The sequence below is a fragment of the Solanum pennellii genome, chromosome 7 (genome assembly GCF_001406875.1).
Source record: "Solanum pennellii chromosome 7, SPENNV200".
Taxonomy (NCBI): domain Eukaryota; kingdom Viridiplantae; phylum Streptophyta; class Magnoliopsida; order Solanales; family Solanaceae; genus Solanum; species Solanum pennellii.
In genome coordinates this window covers 35,604,429-35,619,732 of record NC_028643.1, presented here as the reverse complement: position 1 = coordinate 35,619,732, position 15,304 = coordinate 35,604,429, and the positions used below count along the sequence as shown (strand labels likewise).

Sequence of the window (15,304 nt, the reverse complement as noted above, 5' to 3'; positions counted from 1 at the left end):
AAGTCAGCAGCATGACTATAAAAATGCGGAGCTATGTCGATCGGAAGACAGAAAAATTCCAGAGCTACAAGGAGACGTTGGGAAACTCCATAAAACCCATGACAATGTTTGTTTAAATGCAGCTACAGCCAGCACATCTACAACAAAAGGAGTCAGTGGAATAAGATATACAAATTCAAATATGAACAAAATCTTCGATAAACCATTTATTCCAAAGAACCAAAAAGACTCATTATTTATACCACCACAAATAACTACTTACTCAGAAAGTTTAAGCCAAGATAAAAAAGCCTACAACCACATAACCCGCTTATATATTGAAAACTTTATAAAATCCAAAATTATTTAATCTCAACACCTAGATCTCCAACTGCCAAAGACCCTAATACTGATTTTATAACCCAAAAACTACAAGGATATAATAAGTTAATAGCACAAGCAGGCACCAATGCAAATCTAGTAAAAACATGTTATAGTTATGGATTACTTAGTACAGTTTATACCCAAACAGGAGATGAAATATCTACCATACCAGAGCTATACAAAGCCTTTATGAACTATAAAAGAATTACTAAAGGAACATTATTTTATATAAAGTTTTATTCAGCACCAGCAGAGATATTATTTGATGAGATAAAACCAATTATACAAGTTGTAAAGATTGGTTTGACCAGAGATATGATAATTCCGGAAGATATCGGAATACAGCAAGAAATACAAAGGATTGAGATACCAGAATTCTACGCCAACAAAAGAGTTATAGGAATAGCAACTATCCTAAATGAACTAACTAACAATTATTTAAACGGAAATTCAGTATGGAGCTATTATGTACGAGAGCAAGTTATGATATATTCAAATTCTAAAGAAATCAGAGAACAAGATATGGAGGAGATACGCCAATGGATACTTAGTCTACTCAAGCCAGAGCAAAAACCAACAACAAGAGCATTAAGGAAAGGGTTTATTTCGGAAGAAATATTGACCAGATATTGCAAAATCATTGGACAAAAATACCCCGACCATATATGTTCAAAATGTTAAGGTGTCATACCAGATGTTCAAATCGAATAAAGATACGTGTAAAGATTACATCATAAACCCCTCAGCTATATTAAAAAAAAGTATTTTTTAGTTTTACGTCTTTATTAAAGTAGTTTGTCGTGTAGTGTCGGCCAGAAGATAAGATGGCCATATGTAAAAGTTATGTAGGCCAATAATAAAGTAAAGGGCCACTAATAGTTTGCCATTTTGTGTCGGCCGAATTAATATAGGCCAAGTGTAAAGTTAGTGTCGGCCATTTCTGTTGGTCTAATGTGTAAAAATATTGTATAAATAGAGGGTTTCTCCCTCAATAATGAATAAGCTGAATAAGCTATTTACTCTCAACTCTCTCTTATTCTCTCTTTTCTCTTAAAAAATCGCTTCCACCCAAAATTGGTTATGTCGGCCAATAATAAAGTAAAGGGCCACTAATAGTTTGTCATTTTGTGTCGGCCGAATTAATATAGGCCAAGTGTAAAGTTAGTGTCGGCCATTTCTGTTGGTCTAATGTGTAAAAATATTGTATAAATAAAGGGTTTCTCCCTCAGTAATGAATAAGCTGAATAAGCTATTTACTCTCAACTCTCTCTTAGTCTCTCTTTTCTCTTAAAAAATCGCTTCCACCCAAAATTGGTATCAGAGCTAGATAATAATCAAATAAGATATGGAGAACAAGTCTGAAACAACAAATCTACAAAAACAGGTATACACATTTAAATTCATGAGTAGCTAAATTACTTTATTCCTGATAATGTCTTGTTGATTATAATTGTTTATCATGTTTTAATAATGTTACAATAACCATCTTTAGAAAGTTTGCTACAGAATTATTCTGCGAATAGGTATGCCCAGACTATGCCATCCTAAGGTTGAAACCAATAGGCAAGAAGGCCGTTTAGGGGAGTAAACAAAGTTGAGGCGCTGTTAGGGTAACCAATCAAAAGAAGAAAACTGTAGTAGTGACCAGACAAGATGGTTATTAAACCATTATCATTACATAATAAATAAGTATAATCTATTAAGAGGTTGGAAGGAATAAAATTCTAAGCGAAAAAATGATTAAAATGAACTCTTATTTGTTAGATGATGACGTTAATTACAAAATATTAATACTCTATATATTAAAAGGTCTTAATACAGATATAAAAAGAGAAATTTATGAAGAATTATTAATGTATGAAATAATTGAAGAAACAATCCAAAGTTGGGCAGAATTAATCATACCAGATGACATAGATCTATATGATGAAATAGAATTAGAATATAAAAGTATGATTGAATCAAAAAGGTTTGAAATTTGGCAAAAAAGAAGTAATAATATTTATAAGATAAAATTTATTAAAGATCCAAGCAAATTAAGTAAACTTTTTAAAATTTTGTACAGAAAAATATAAATGGATAAAGAAATGGAATATAGACAAAGACTAATAGAAAAATAACTGAATTAGAGCAAGAGTTAGAACATAGAAAAAATAGACTTGAACAAAATATGTTAGCAGGAGTATGTAAAAAATCAATATTAGCACAAAGAAAAGTTATATTTATGTTGGAAATACAAATAGATTGCCTTGAATATAGGTTACAACATAATATAATTTACAAGTTATAATTAATAAAGAAGAATTTGCAGTAGATGAAAAGACATATGAAAACCAAGATGAATTAACAATAAAAATAATATTTTCAAATTTAGGAAGAAGATATAAAAAAATACGAAATAATTTATATTTAATGTTAGAAAAAGAAACAGCAAAATTAGAAGATAGTTTGGCAGCTATGATAAGAATAACAAAAGAAAACGAAGAAATAGATAAATCAAAAGAAATAGAAAAAATAAAAATACAAGCAAAGCAAGAAGTACAACATTTAGAAGAAATAAAAAATACAAGAATAAGTGAATTAGAACAAGAATTAGCTAAGTTAAAATTATTATATGACATTAAACAAAGGGAAAAACAAAAAGAAAAAGATAAAGAATTCAAATTAACTAATGAAATAAATGAAATAAAACAAAAATTAAAGGAAAACCTTGAAGTAAATGAAATAGATGAAATAAATGAATTAGATACAACAAACGATCAAAAATCAGACATAAGTGATATAAGTGAAACATACACAGAAATTCTAGAACAAATAAATAAGCCAAAAAAATTAGAAATAAATACAGGAGATATGAATCGACCCAGTACATCAAGAGTTAAAACTCCAGACAATAGTCCCAGAAATAGTCCCAGAAGTAGTCCTAAATGGACAACACCAACTTACTATACAGAAAATTATGAACAATCAGATAGAATAAATGCAATATGGAATAGCTGATTAAATAAAAAATGGACACCTAAATCAATAACTGAACAATATAATTTCTTAGATCTAGATTGTATTACAGATATAAATAAAGCAATATTACTATGGATAGGGAATATATCTAAACAACTAATTGATAATAAAATAACAACTAGAGAAACGCCAAAATATATAGAAAGAACATTTGTAGGAGCAACAAAATTATGGATAGAAAATTTACCCTCAGAAAGTTTAGAAACACTTAGAAGTGATAAGAAAATAGATGGATCTCCATCAGCAACAAATATAGATATACTAGATAAATATGAATTAGCAATAAGAAATGAATTTGGTGGTATGACCACAGATATAAGAGAACAAAATAGAGAAAAAATAATAAATAGATAACTTATGACAAAATTAGCTATATGTAAAATGTGTTACATAGAAGAATATACATGTGCATTTAAAGAATATTACTATAAAGCAAAATATAATATAAATGAAGCAAAAGAGATAAGACAGCAATATTTCACAAAATTACCAGAACCATTTAGTACAAAAATAATTAAAGATTGGAATGATGAAGGATCAACAGATACTTTAGGAGCTAGAATAAAATTTTTACATCAATGGTTTGTACAACAATGTGAAAACCAAAAGGAAAAAATAAAAATGGAAAAAGTACTAACTAAAAATTTAGCTTGTTGTAAAGATAAAACAGCACCACAGTTCGGATGTACAAATAAATATTATAAAAAGCAAAAACCTAGGCGATATAAAAATTATAGAAAAATAAGACTAAATATAAATACAAACAACCAAGACAAAGGTATTATGTAAAAAATTATAAAAATAAAAAGACCATATAGACCAAAAAGAAAAATATCACAATGTACTTGTTACAATTGTGGAAAGATAGGACATTTAGCTAGAGATTGTAAATTACCTAAAGATCCAAAAAGAAAACAAATTACAGAAGTAATCATAGACGATGATGAATATATGCAAATAGAATATATAGACTATGAATTAAGTGAAAACGATAGTATATATGAAGTATCAGATATAGAAACTGAAAGTGAAGAAGAAAATATTAATCTAGATAATGATGAAATAGATGAAGAAATATAATGTCTGAAGATGATATAAAAATAATATCTAAAGAAGATTATCAAAATGAAGAATTATCAGAACAAAAAACTATATTTGATAATACAATTTTTGAACAAATAAAAGGAAAAGAATTAGATTTAAGTGTTGAAAAGGTACTTGAAATACCTACCTTAAGAAATTAGTTTAAAAGACAAAAAGAAGAATACTACGTAGTTAGTCAGAAAGAACACATCATAGATTGTAAATACACAAAAGGAAAAGCACAAATACCTATACTAAATAAGAGGATAATTAATAAAGAGATACAAGATATAAAAGCTAAAACACTTATAAAATATGTACATTTAGGAGGAACATAAATATTAATAGAAGCTTGTTTTAGAGAAGGAATAGATACACCTATTGAACTATATTTAGCAGATGATAGAATCATACACCCTATAGAAAAAAGCGTAATCAGTGCAGTAAGAGGAAATTTAATTTACCAAAAATTTAAATTTATAATAAGTGTCAACTATTCAGTAGCTTTAACAGATAGAAATATAGATAAGTCACTAATATTATATTGGAAGATGTCTGGAATAGAGCTAGCACCAGGAAGTAAGATATTTACAGCAAGATGTAAAAACTTATATATATTAACAACAAAACACAAAGTAACAGCAAGAAATAAAATTAATAAAATAAAAGTAGAAAATCCTTTTGAAAAAATAATAACCATAATAGATAATAATGATTATAGTTATAAAGAAATGGACATAGAAGAAGATTTAGAAATTGTAAAAGAAAGATTAAGTACTTCAAGCGTACCAAATACATTAACAAGAGCTACCTCATCAAGAATGAGTACATCTAGAAGAAACTATGAGATCCCACAAAATTTGCTAGATAAAAAAGAAATAACACCATACCATTATTTTATAAAAGGAGTAATAGACCAAAGAATATATAAAATTTTAATAAATACAGGACAAGAAGAAAATTACATAATAAGAGAATCAGTATTAGAAACAGAAATTATAAAAACAGGACACTTATGTGTAATGACCCAAAATGTCATTTTTGATAATTTTGAATAGTCATTTAACTATAGTTAATTCATTTGTGGGTAATTTGTTTAACATTAATAATAGTGGGTCAAGTCTAAAATATTAAAATAGGTTAGTAAATTTTTTTTACTCCTAGTACATAACTAATTAAAGAATAAAGAGAAGTGTTTGACGAGAGGAGTTGCAGTTCAACATCAATGAGAAAAGCGGCCAACTGCTTCAGGTAAGTTTCTCACAAAATCCTCTAACTATGTAGTGATTCTACAATAGGTGTACACTAAACATATTAACTGGAGGCAAAAGGAATTTAACTCTCAAATTTATTTTTATTAAAATTATATGGACAAGGATTAGTGGACAATCACATGCTACCAATTGGCCAACTAACGTGTTGCAACTAATATTGGGTAGTNGTTTTGATGACAAACGTATAAGGTTATAATTTTCCATGTAATTGGTTAGAAGTTTATACCTTTATATTTATTTTTGCTTTCGTGATTTTGTATATTGTGTTTAACTGTAGTTTCAATTTTTCTCTTCTGACTATTAAGTTACGTTTTAAGTTTGGCAAGGTAAATCAAATCTAGGAATATCATATTATATGAATATCCTTAGATTTATGTAATTTGGAGAGACTGAAACTTAACCCTAGGTATGAAATTCAAAAAAAAATGAGAACTGATATATCAATTGACATCAATGGTTAGGAACTTGATTATAGAGTTGAATGAGAGGTTGGCTAGGATAGACTTGTAGTGATATGAGTGTTGTTAGTTTAAAAATCTTATTGTGATTATTTATTTGAATAGATTGTATTGATATGGGAGTCAACCGAAAGAGGAAGGCTCGATTGCTTGAGTAATTGTTCGACTATTAGAGGCAAGTGGATTTCTGAACTCTTGTTAAGTGTATGAAATGCGTGTATTTCCTTGTAGTATATGTTTGGGAGTAACGGGATTGGTGATGGGTTGACTTGTCCACATTGATTAATTCTAATGATGAAAAAAAGGGATAACAAAAGGCAATGTGATTAATTGTTTATGTGTGATGTGTTGAGAAAGGGTTGAAGGCTTGTTGAATCATTGTTGATGTGATTTCATGTTTGTGCGGTTGTGAACTGTGCAATGTTATGAAAATGGTCATCTCTTCCTTATTTGTGTGAACTTGTCATCTGCATTATTATGAGACATTGGTTGTGACAAGTGTTATGTGCATTGAGAAAGAATGAGTACTTAAGAGGATGTACTATTTCGAGGAACGTATCGCGCGCCGCGATGAATACTATATTTCGAGGGACGTATCGCGCGCCACGATGGATACTATATTTCGAGGGACGTATCGAGCGCCGCGATGGTTACTATTATCGAGGGTCGTGTCGTGCTCCGCAACAGATGCATGGACAGATATGTCCCCCATGGGTCCCAAACTGAGAGACAGCGAGTATGTATCACTAGGTCAGACATGCATCATTATACTTGACATTGCATTTCATTGCATTGCACATACTTATCATTAGTGAACTGATATCGTGTTTTTGCTGATCTTCTGATTGCCTTTCTGTGGAACTTGTGATTGATCAATATTGAGCTTGTTAGTGAGGATATATAATTTGTTGAAGTGTTGTTGTTGAGGATATGTGATTTGTCTAAGTGTTGTTGTTGAGCTACGTGCTACGTAAACTGTGAGCTGTTAGGTTGGGTTTATTTTAATGCAGGTTGTAGTTGTGGAGGTTCGGTTGGGGGTGGTAGGAGTACCCGTATTTTATCCCCTTAGCTTGTGTTTAGACGTTTTACTTGCTGGGTACCGTGTGGTTTGGTACTCAACCCTTGCTACTACAAATTTTTTTGTAGGTTACTAGCCCGGACTTTGTGATATTTCCCATCTCCTTGTCTGAGGTTTCTTGGAGATTTGTCAGGTAGCTGTTTCCATCGCAGCAGACTTTCTTCTCCTTAATTATGATCTTGTTCTATTCTAGAAACAAGTTCATTTGAGACTTGAGTTTTTCTTTTGAATCAATTGTAATACTTTGGAGGCTTGTACACGTGACTACCAGGTTTTGGGGGTTTTATTAAGTTACTTATATTTTATTTCCGCACTTTATTGTAATGGTTGAGTTTTAGGCTGACTTGTCTTGGTGGGATAAGACGAGTGCCATCACGCCCATTTTTTGGGTCGTGACAAAATGGTATCAGAGCCCCAAGTTCATAGGTCTCACGTGTGTACAAGTCGAGTCTAAGTAGACTCTTGAGGATCTTTATGGAGACGTCTATACTTATCTTTGAGAGGCTATAGTGACTTTTAGGAAATATCTTCACTTTTTGAATCTCTATCGTGCATTCTTTATCCGTTTTGATTCTCACTTCATTCCATTCTTTCTCTCATTTATGTGATGACTCGTGCGTAGTTCCTTATGTAAATAGTTGTTGTATCGTGTATTGGTTGGATGCTAGATCTGGTATTAAGGTGGAAATAATATACTCATGAAAAGAATGTGTGGTCATATTTGAAGGGGTCGAGTAAGGTTAGTTACCATACAAAATAAATAAATAAATAAAATAAGAATAGTACTTATGTGGTATAAGCAATATCTGAAGTGGTTTGACAATAAGAAGTCAAATGTTTAAAGAGTTGGCTAGATAATGAATAGTGTAACCTTGAAAAAAATTATAGTTGATATAATTTTCATAACATTTATGGGTTGCTTAGTGAATGATGTTGCACCAATTGAGGTCAGAATCTATTTTGTGGTTTCACAGATTGAGTGTATACCAAATTAGGTCATGATACGACTATAACAATGGTACTGATAGGTACTTGGTTAGAAGTATGTTGTTTATTACTTTTGTTATCGACCTGCCCTATGAAAGAATACACATAGCTTGGGCTTAGATATGAGAGCGAATTTGATAATATTTTAAAGTTATTCGATAGGTAGAAATGTGTGGGCTATTTGGGTACGGTCTTTTCGGTAGATATGATGTGTTCTAGTGGTGGATCTAACAGTCTTTCATGATGTGGTACTAGTGTTATATGAAAACATATACATTGACTGTCAAGTGTTAATACTAACTATTTAAGGAATTATCAATTTTATCACATGCTCATAGAGTAAGATTTGATGTTGCATTCAAATTTGAGAAACCAACTAGCTTGTTACTATGAATGAATGAGTTAAGCATTATTTATAAGGAAGCTTTTAGTGGTGGATCGTTGATACAATATTAATGATTTAAGATTAAAAGTGTATTCCAAGGATCCTAAATGAGGACAATGATTTCTTTTTAAGGTCCAATGGAATAGATAGATACCAAAATTACAAGCTTATGGATAAAGAAAGTCCCAAAGAATATACTTGTGTAAAGGTAATTCAAGATTTTAGTAAGAAGTGCATATAAAAGTGGGATAGTCCTTTCGATTTGATGAATATAACCGAGTTTGAGGTGTCACATTGATGAAAATGTTGGCTTCATGATGATGATAAGAGCTAATTGAGCATGATGGCAATAAGAGTTCGTTATGGATTGTGATTGAGATGCATCTACATAATAAAAATTGTTGGTTAAACGAATTTGTATAATAATGGTGACTTGCGAGTATTTAAGGTTGAGGTTTGATATTATTGAGTAGCTTAATTACATGAAAAGTTATAGGAGATGCTGAGACACTGCTTGAATAAAATTGAAAGAAGCTAGAGTTTCTTTTAAGTGAAATATTACATCTCTTAATGTGTGGTATGATACAACATTCAATAATGCAACTCTTAAGCAATTTTTTGTGGAAGCATGACAATATAAAAGACAAATCCATATAAAATTATTTGACATCATAAACATAACTTCATGAAATGCACAATGCAAGGACATAAACAAAAATCATTTTCAACTAGACTCCTAAACAAAATTCAACATGGAACATGCTACTATGACTTCCAATCTCTCAAGTTTGAGTTGAATAGAAGAGAAAATACAACAATCTAAAATACAACTACTCACTGTACTCCCCCACTTAGAAGGATCCCATTACCACACAAGAGATAAGACTATAACTTACCGGCATCATCGCCTGAATTCGCTCCTTAACTTTAGGAACATGGAAGTGATTTTCTTTGGAGCATCACCTTATAGAGCACTAGGAGGAACTTTCTTGGCTTCTCTTTCACTAGATGCAATTTGGAAAAGTCATAATCTTTCAGAAAGGTCGTCACCTTTCATAAAAGTCCCAACTTTCCATAAAAGTCACAACTTTTCATAAAAGTCGCAACATTTCATAAAAGTCACAACTCTTCATAAAAGTCGCAACACTTCATTTTCCATTCACACCTTTTCAAAATCCAACAATCCCCCGCATGAATGGGGAATGACTCGAAGACAAAGAAACGGACAAGTATGTGTACTTTACAAGCAAGAATTAATTGCATCTGGATAAGTAGGTTTCCCCTTGGACTTTCCGTAGTGAACATATGTCGGATATACTCGGTCAATCGGTAGATGCGATATCTTTGAACCGTCGAACTTTGGTGTATACCTAGACAACCATATGTCACACAATTAACCCTTTACCATTTATGGTTCTTACGGTTGTGTTTGTATTAGCCATGAACACCTCCCGGTGTCATGAGTGTATAGAGAGATGGGCTTTTGACAATCATCTTCTTTGAAGCGGCTTAAACTTCACACTCACATAGGTCATTTCTAACCGTGTTATCGAGTAGATACACTATTTGGTCAACTCTGCCAAACTTAGCAAATCATTAAAACCATTAAGCTTTATTAACTCATTAACAAGCCTTAATGTTGTATCCTTGTCCCTGAGCATTGTCTTCATCATGAGAATGGATTGAGTTTATTGACAATGCCGAACCGTCATTCACAACTTTGTTTTTCTCCTTGAATCTAGCTCTTGGGATCTCCAGTCTGCTAGATAGAGTTACCGCCATGATGACTTGTCCTAAGCCGTAAATTCATTCCCTTAGATGATCTTTTAACTTTCTCTCTAGTTAGGCCTTTTTGTAAGTGGATCCGACACATTATCCTTTGACTTTACATAGTCAATTCTGATAATTCCACTAGAGAGTAGTTTTCTAACAGTATCATGTCTATATCGTATATGACGAGACTTTCCGTAAAAGCCACAACTTTCCATAAAAGTCACAACTTTTCATAAAAGTCACAACTTTTCATAAAAGTCACAACTTTTCATAAAAGTCGCAACATTTAATAAAAGTCACAACTCTTCATAAAAGTCGCAACTCTACATTTTCCATTCACACCTTTTCAAAATCCAACATGTTTGTGGGCTTTAGGCCCACTCGACTTGTACCTATTCTAAACTAATCAAATAGTAGTACAAAGCGATAAACGATTAGGCCCATTACATATTAAAAAAAAAATAATATGAAAATAAAGGGATCTTCTAATCCAACTTCTTCGACTTTCTTCAATTCTTTAAACTTCGGAACCTATCCGTCAGTTTTAAAACCGGGAGACTCGATAAGGGAATTTAGCCGCAATGGCTTTCTCAGAATGCAAGGGAATAAATGAAGTTCACAAAGTTCACGAGGACTCGGACGGATATCTCCGTGCACATAAATATCATTATATTAGCCAAGGGGAATAAGACAATAAAAATAATAAATAAATTAAATAGTAGGAGAACAGAAACACAAATGGAGAAGAAATATTGGCATGCTTATAGAATTCATTTTAGAGAAATAGGCATATAGACACCATACTACCCTGAGCTCAGAACACTATAAGCATATAGGACAAGGAAACAACAGTCTTGGAGAATACTTAGATAAATTAAAGAAACGAGATTTAAAGGTCTACTTGAAATAAACAAATTACCAGGTCATTTAAATTGTCACTTCTGTTTGTGATAAAGCATACAAAGAGATTTGAAACCCAAATATTATATATTTGACCTTAGAAGCATTTTAATCTTTAGGGAGACAAATTCAAGAAAACCTAGAGGCCTTAACAAAAGCAAAGATTACGAAATCACACCATAGAGTGTGCATAACTTAAGAATGAATTTCTAGTCCCCCATGTGATTAAGTAAAACATCGAATAGCCGTGATAATTAATATATTAAGCTAACACTGATTAGAGGGAGACACTTAGGCATAGTTGCTCGGACAAATAAGAATGCGGAAACCATTGTTGATTAACAAAATACCCCCATTAAAATACAATGCGAGACTTAGCAAATGTGATGATAAATTCTCATGGATAAACTTAAGCTTATGGACATAGCAAACAGTGGATAAAATAGGCAGAATGTGGCTTACAACTTCACTAAAAAAAGGAATGAGGAAACATGTTTCCTTCTGTAAACAAGATCAAATCTTCAATATATAATTATCAAGACTATGAACTGCTTGTCACCAAATTTTAAAAGACAGAGAACGATGAAGAGAAGATAGTCGAAAGCTAAGAGAAAAAAAAAGATAAAATAAAATGAGGCAATATGTCAACTAAGAGGGGCGTGAGTGCTGAACAATATTGTATACATTCACATTCTGAAGAGATAAACTAGATTGAGCTATCGGAGATTGAACTAATACACAAAACTTATCACTAAATCGCAGCTAACGATATCTATTCTCAAACCTCGAAACCGTAAGCAAAGACAATATCTCTTAGTTAAGCATGGCAAACAATGTAATAGTTGGAAGCATGTAAAATAGGCAGGGATGGGAGTCTCCCAACACAAGGAAAACTCCACTATTTAGACATGAATATCTATACATCGATACGGGAAAAATCTAATTAAGATAGGCTAAGAAAAAATGAGGAGCAAAACTATGTGGTATCTTGACATGATCAGAACATTTAAGAGGAAGTGAATCTGAGCATAAATAAAGAAAGATCAAATAATAAATGTTAACACGCATACATGGGATCAAAATGCATAGAGAATGGAGGTGAAGACAAATACGAGACCGATGAATCAAAACCTAGGCGGGAGATATTTGGACAGCCTATTTAAAAACACGGTTGAGGCGAAGAAAGTCTCCATTCAAATGGACTAGCTATAGAACCGACATGTTAACCCCAAATTGTTACAAACATATCACGCTACAAACATATCAACAAGAAATCACGTCGTCTTAGATTCATTCATTCAAGTTGAAATAACATCAAACTTAGCATTAATGAACAACCAACAACAAAACTACAACCGAAATAAAAGAAACAAAAAAACGAAAGATGAATCAAGAGAACATTGTGAAGAGATAGACGATGCCTTCTTCGGGTGCAGTGAACAAAGGACAGAAACACGCTCGAGCAGCAATGACCTCCACCCAAGCGAATACGAACACAAACCGACGGTTCCGAACAGCTTGGACAGAAAACGTCAAACTCAGACGTTGAAACTACTTATATGCTCTATTCTCTTGAAACCTATTTGACATGTATTTCTTCACTAATGAAACATTTCAACTGAAGTTATCCGAAAAAATTCCCAAACAGTTCCCTTTATCAAACTTTTGCTCCTCCAAAATTTCTTTCTATTTTTGTTGTATTGTTCTATTTGATTTAACTCAAAAGAATTTTATTTTATTTTTTTGATTCCTCCCTGTTCTTTGAAAATCGTCCGACCCCAGAAATGTATCCCACACTTTCAACAAACGAATAGCTCTATTTTCCTCATAACAAAATCAACTGAATATTTTTTTTTACTATTTGAAAATTTTGCTTCCAAAGAGAGAGCCCCCTCAAAATGAAAAAGAAAAAAAACTTATTTAGAGGTAATTTAGGGTTGGAAGATATGGGGGGAATCGGATTAGAAAACCCAAACAAGGCCTATCTATCAATTCGAAATTCAAAAACTTTCCCCCCAAAGGAAAAACATCCTTTTTTGAAAAAAAAACTGAGCTTATTCCGGAAAGGGAAAAAAGAGGGGGAATGGTTGAGATGAAATCAGATGTCCTTGGACTCTACGTGGATCGATCTCGAACCACAAATACAGAACCGCGTGCCAATCGACTGTGAAATGAAAGGGACGTTGAGGAAGAGGACAAGGAACCACAGCGTACTGTCGTGGTCCTTGTTACTTTCCGTCTGTTTAGACATTGACAATCTTGCGAACGTTGGGAGGCGAGGCGCGTATAAGTCGATGAAGCTGCTGCGTGCGATGAGCCTCGCATCTGTGTAAGAAGACGCGCGTACGGGTCGGATTAAGGGGGTGTTGGCGTGGGCTGGATCGGGGCGAAAACAATGGGCTGGGAATTGCTGAAAAAATTTGGGAAAATTTGGGTGGTCCTTTGTAATGTTGAATTGAAAAAAGGGATGGGTTTAAGGCTTAAGTGGTGTCATGGTGTCGTTCCTGTGTTGTGAACCAAAAGAAGTGGGCTGCCGGAAATTTTTGGGAGAAAAGGCCCAAAATTAATTTTTGCAACGTATTCAAAGGATTTTGGATAAGGTAAATATGAATTAATAAAAATTAATTAACAAGCTTCTAATTTATAGCAAAGTAAAATAACCAATTTAATTATGACACAATTTTTCCGAAAGTGTGCGCTAAAAATCAGCAAAGTATTTAAACAAAAAAAAATGAAATCCTTTTGAGACGATTTTTGAATAATCACAAAATATACGAGTTATATACATAAATACGTAAAATACATACATTATCTAAAAATTATAAAAAGATGATGAGATTAATTAAAAGTAACTTAAAATATTTTAAACTTTATAAAATCTAATTATTTTTAAATCGTGCAGAATTAAGAAGCTTGTTAATTAATTCATGCCGTCGAAGGTCAAAATTGTAAGGAATTTTGTAATGTCATCGACAAAGAAAAAAATCTTAAATGGAGTTAAATGAGCTTTGATTCGAAATTTTCATTTCTCAAAAAATAGTGAAAAATCAGAGAATAATGTTGAAATCAGAAAAAAATTGTGAATAGAGTTAAGTGTTTTGTTAAAAATCATTAACTTGTGTGTTGATTCAATCAAAATCCCAGTTTTTTACATCAACAAATTACTAGTCTAAAAATAAAACCATTCACTATCCATTGTTTTCATCAAAATTACAGTAAAACAAAAGTACTATAATTACTATATAACATTAAGACAGGCAAGGAAATGAACCTTGAAGAGTGAGTAGCACAAATACTTTCCATACCGTAGTTGACAAGCTTGTAAGAGATGGATAAAACATCTAAGTAGTGACTAATAATCTCATGCTTGATCTCAATTAGATTGAAATTAAAGTTTTACCTTTGTATATTGCAATAACACTTCAAATGATCTCAGGAACAATGACCATGTTCCTCATGTGTGTTCTTTCAACCTCTGGCTTCTCACAAGGTGGGGCCTCACGTTTCACCTTGCAGAGATTTTTGATGAAAGCCATAGGCTTTCTCTTCAATCAATGCTTGAATTTTCTGCGAGGAAGTGCAGATATTTCAAGAAGGAATTCAAATCTACTCCTCTGTAGTTCAACTTCTTGAACGTTCTCTTTCTTGGTTGTCAGGTAGCAACATCAGCTTCAACTTCCAACATGGCTTCAAAAATTAATTGGCTGCTAAGCTCGTATGAAAGTGACTGCAACTAGGGTTTTGAGAATGACAATGAAAGTGCTCTTTTAGAATTTTGGAGTGTTTTTTAGTTCTTTATTAATATTCTTTTTGGCCAAGTAAAAATGGGTGGGAGATTTAAATTTGTTGGAGGGAATGTGATATTTTAGTGAAATTTATAAGGCCACACTTCACAAGTGTTGTTTTTATAATTATAAAAATAACACTTTAAAAGTGTAGTGATATATATAAATAGGTGTGGTCAATTATATCATGATCACAC

At 32.2% G+C, this 15,304-nt stretch overlaps 2 pseudogenes; one reads left to right on the top strand and one right to left on the bottom strand.

The window, feature by feature from the left end:
* LOC114077997 overlaps positions 1–1,044 on the top strand; it is a 14,402-nt pseudogene extending 13,358 nt beyond the window's left edge.
* Positions 1,045–14,532: 13,488 nt separating this feature from the next.
* LOC114077996 lies at positions 14,533–15,007 on the bottom strand (annotated as a pseudogene).
* Positions 15,008–15,304: the final 297 nt, after the last annotated feature.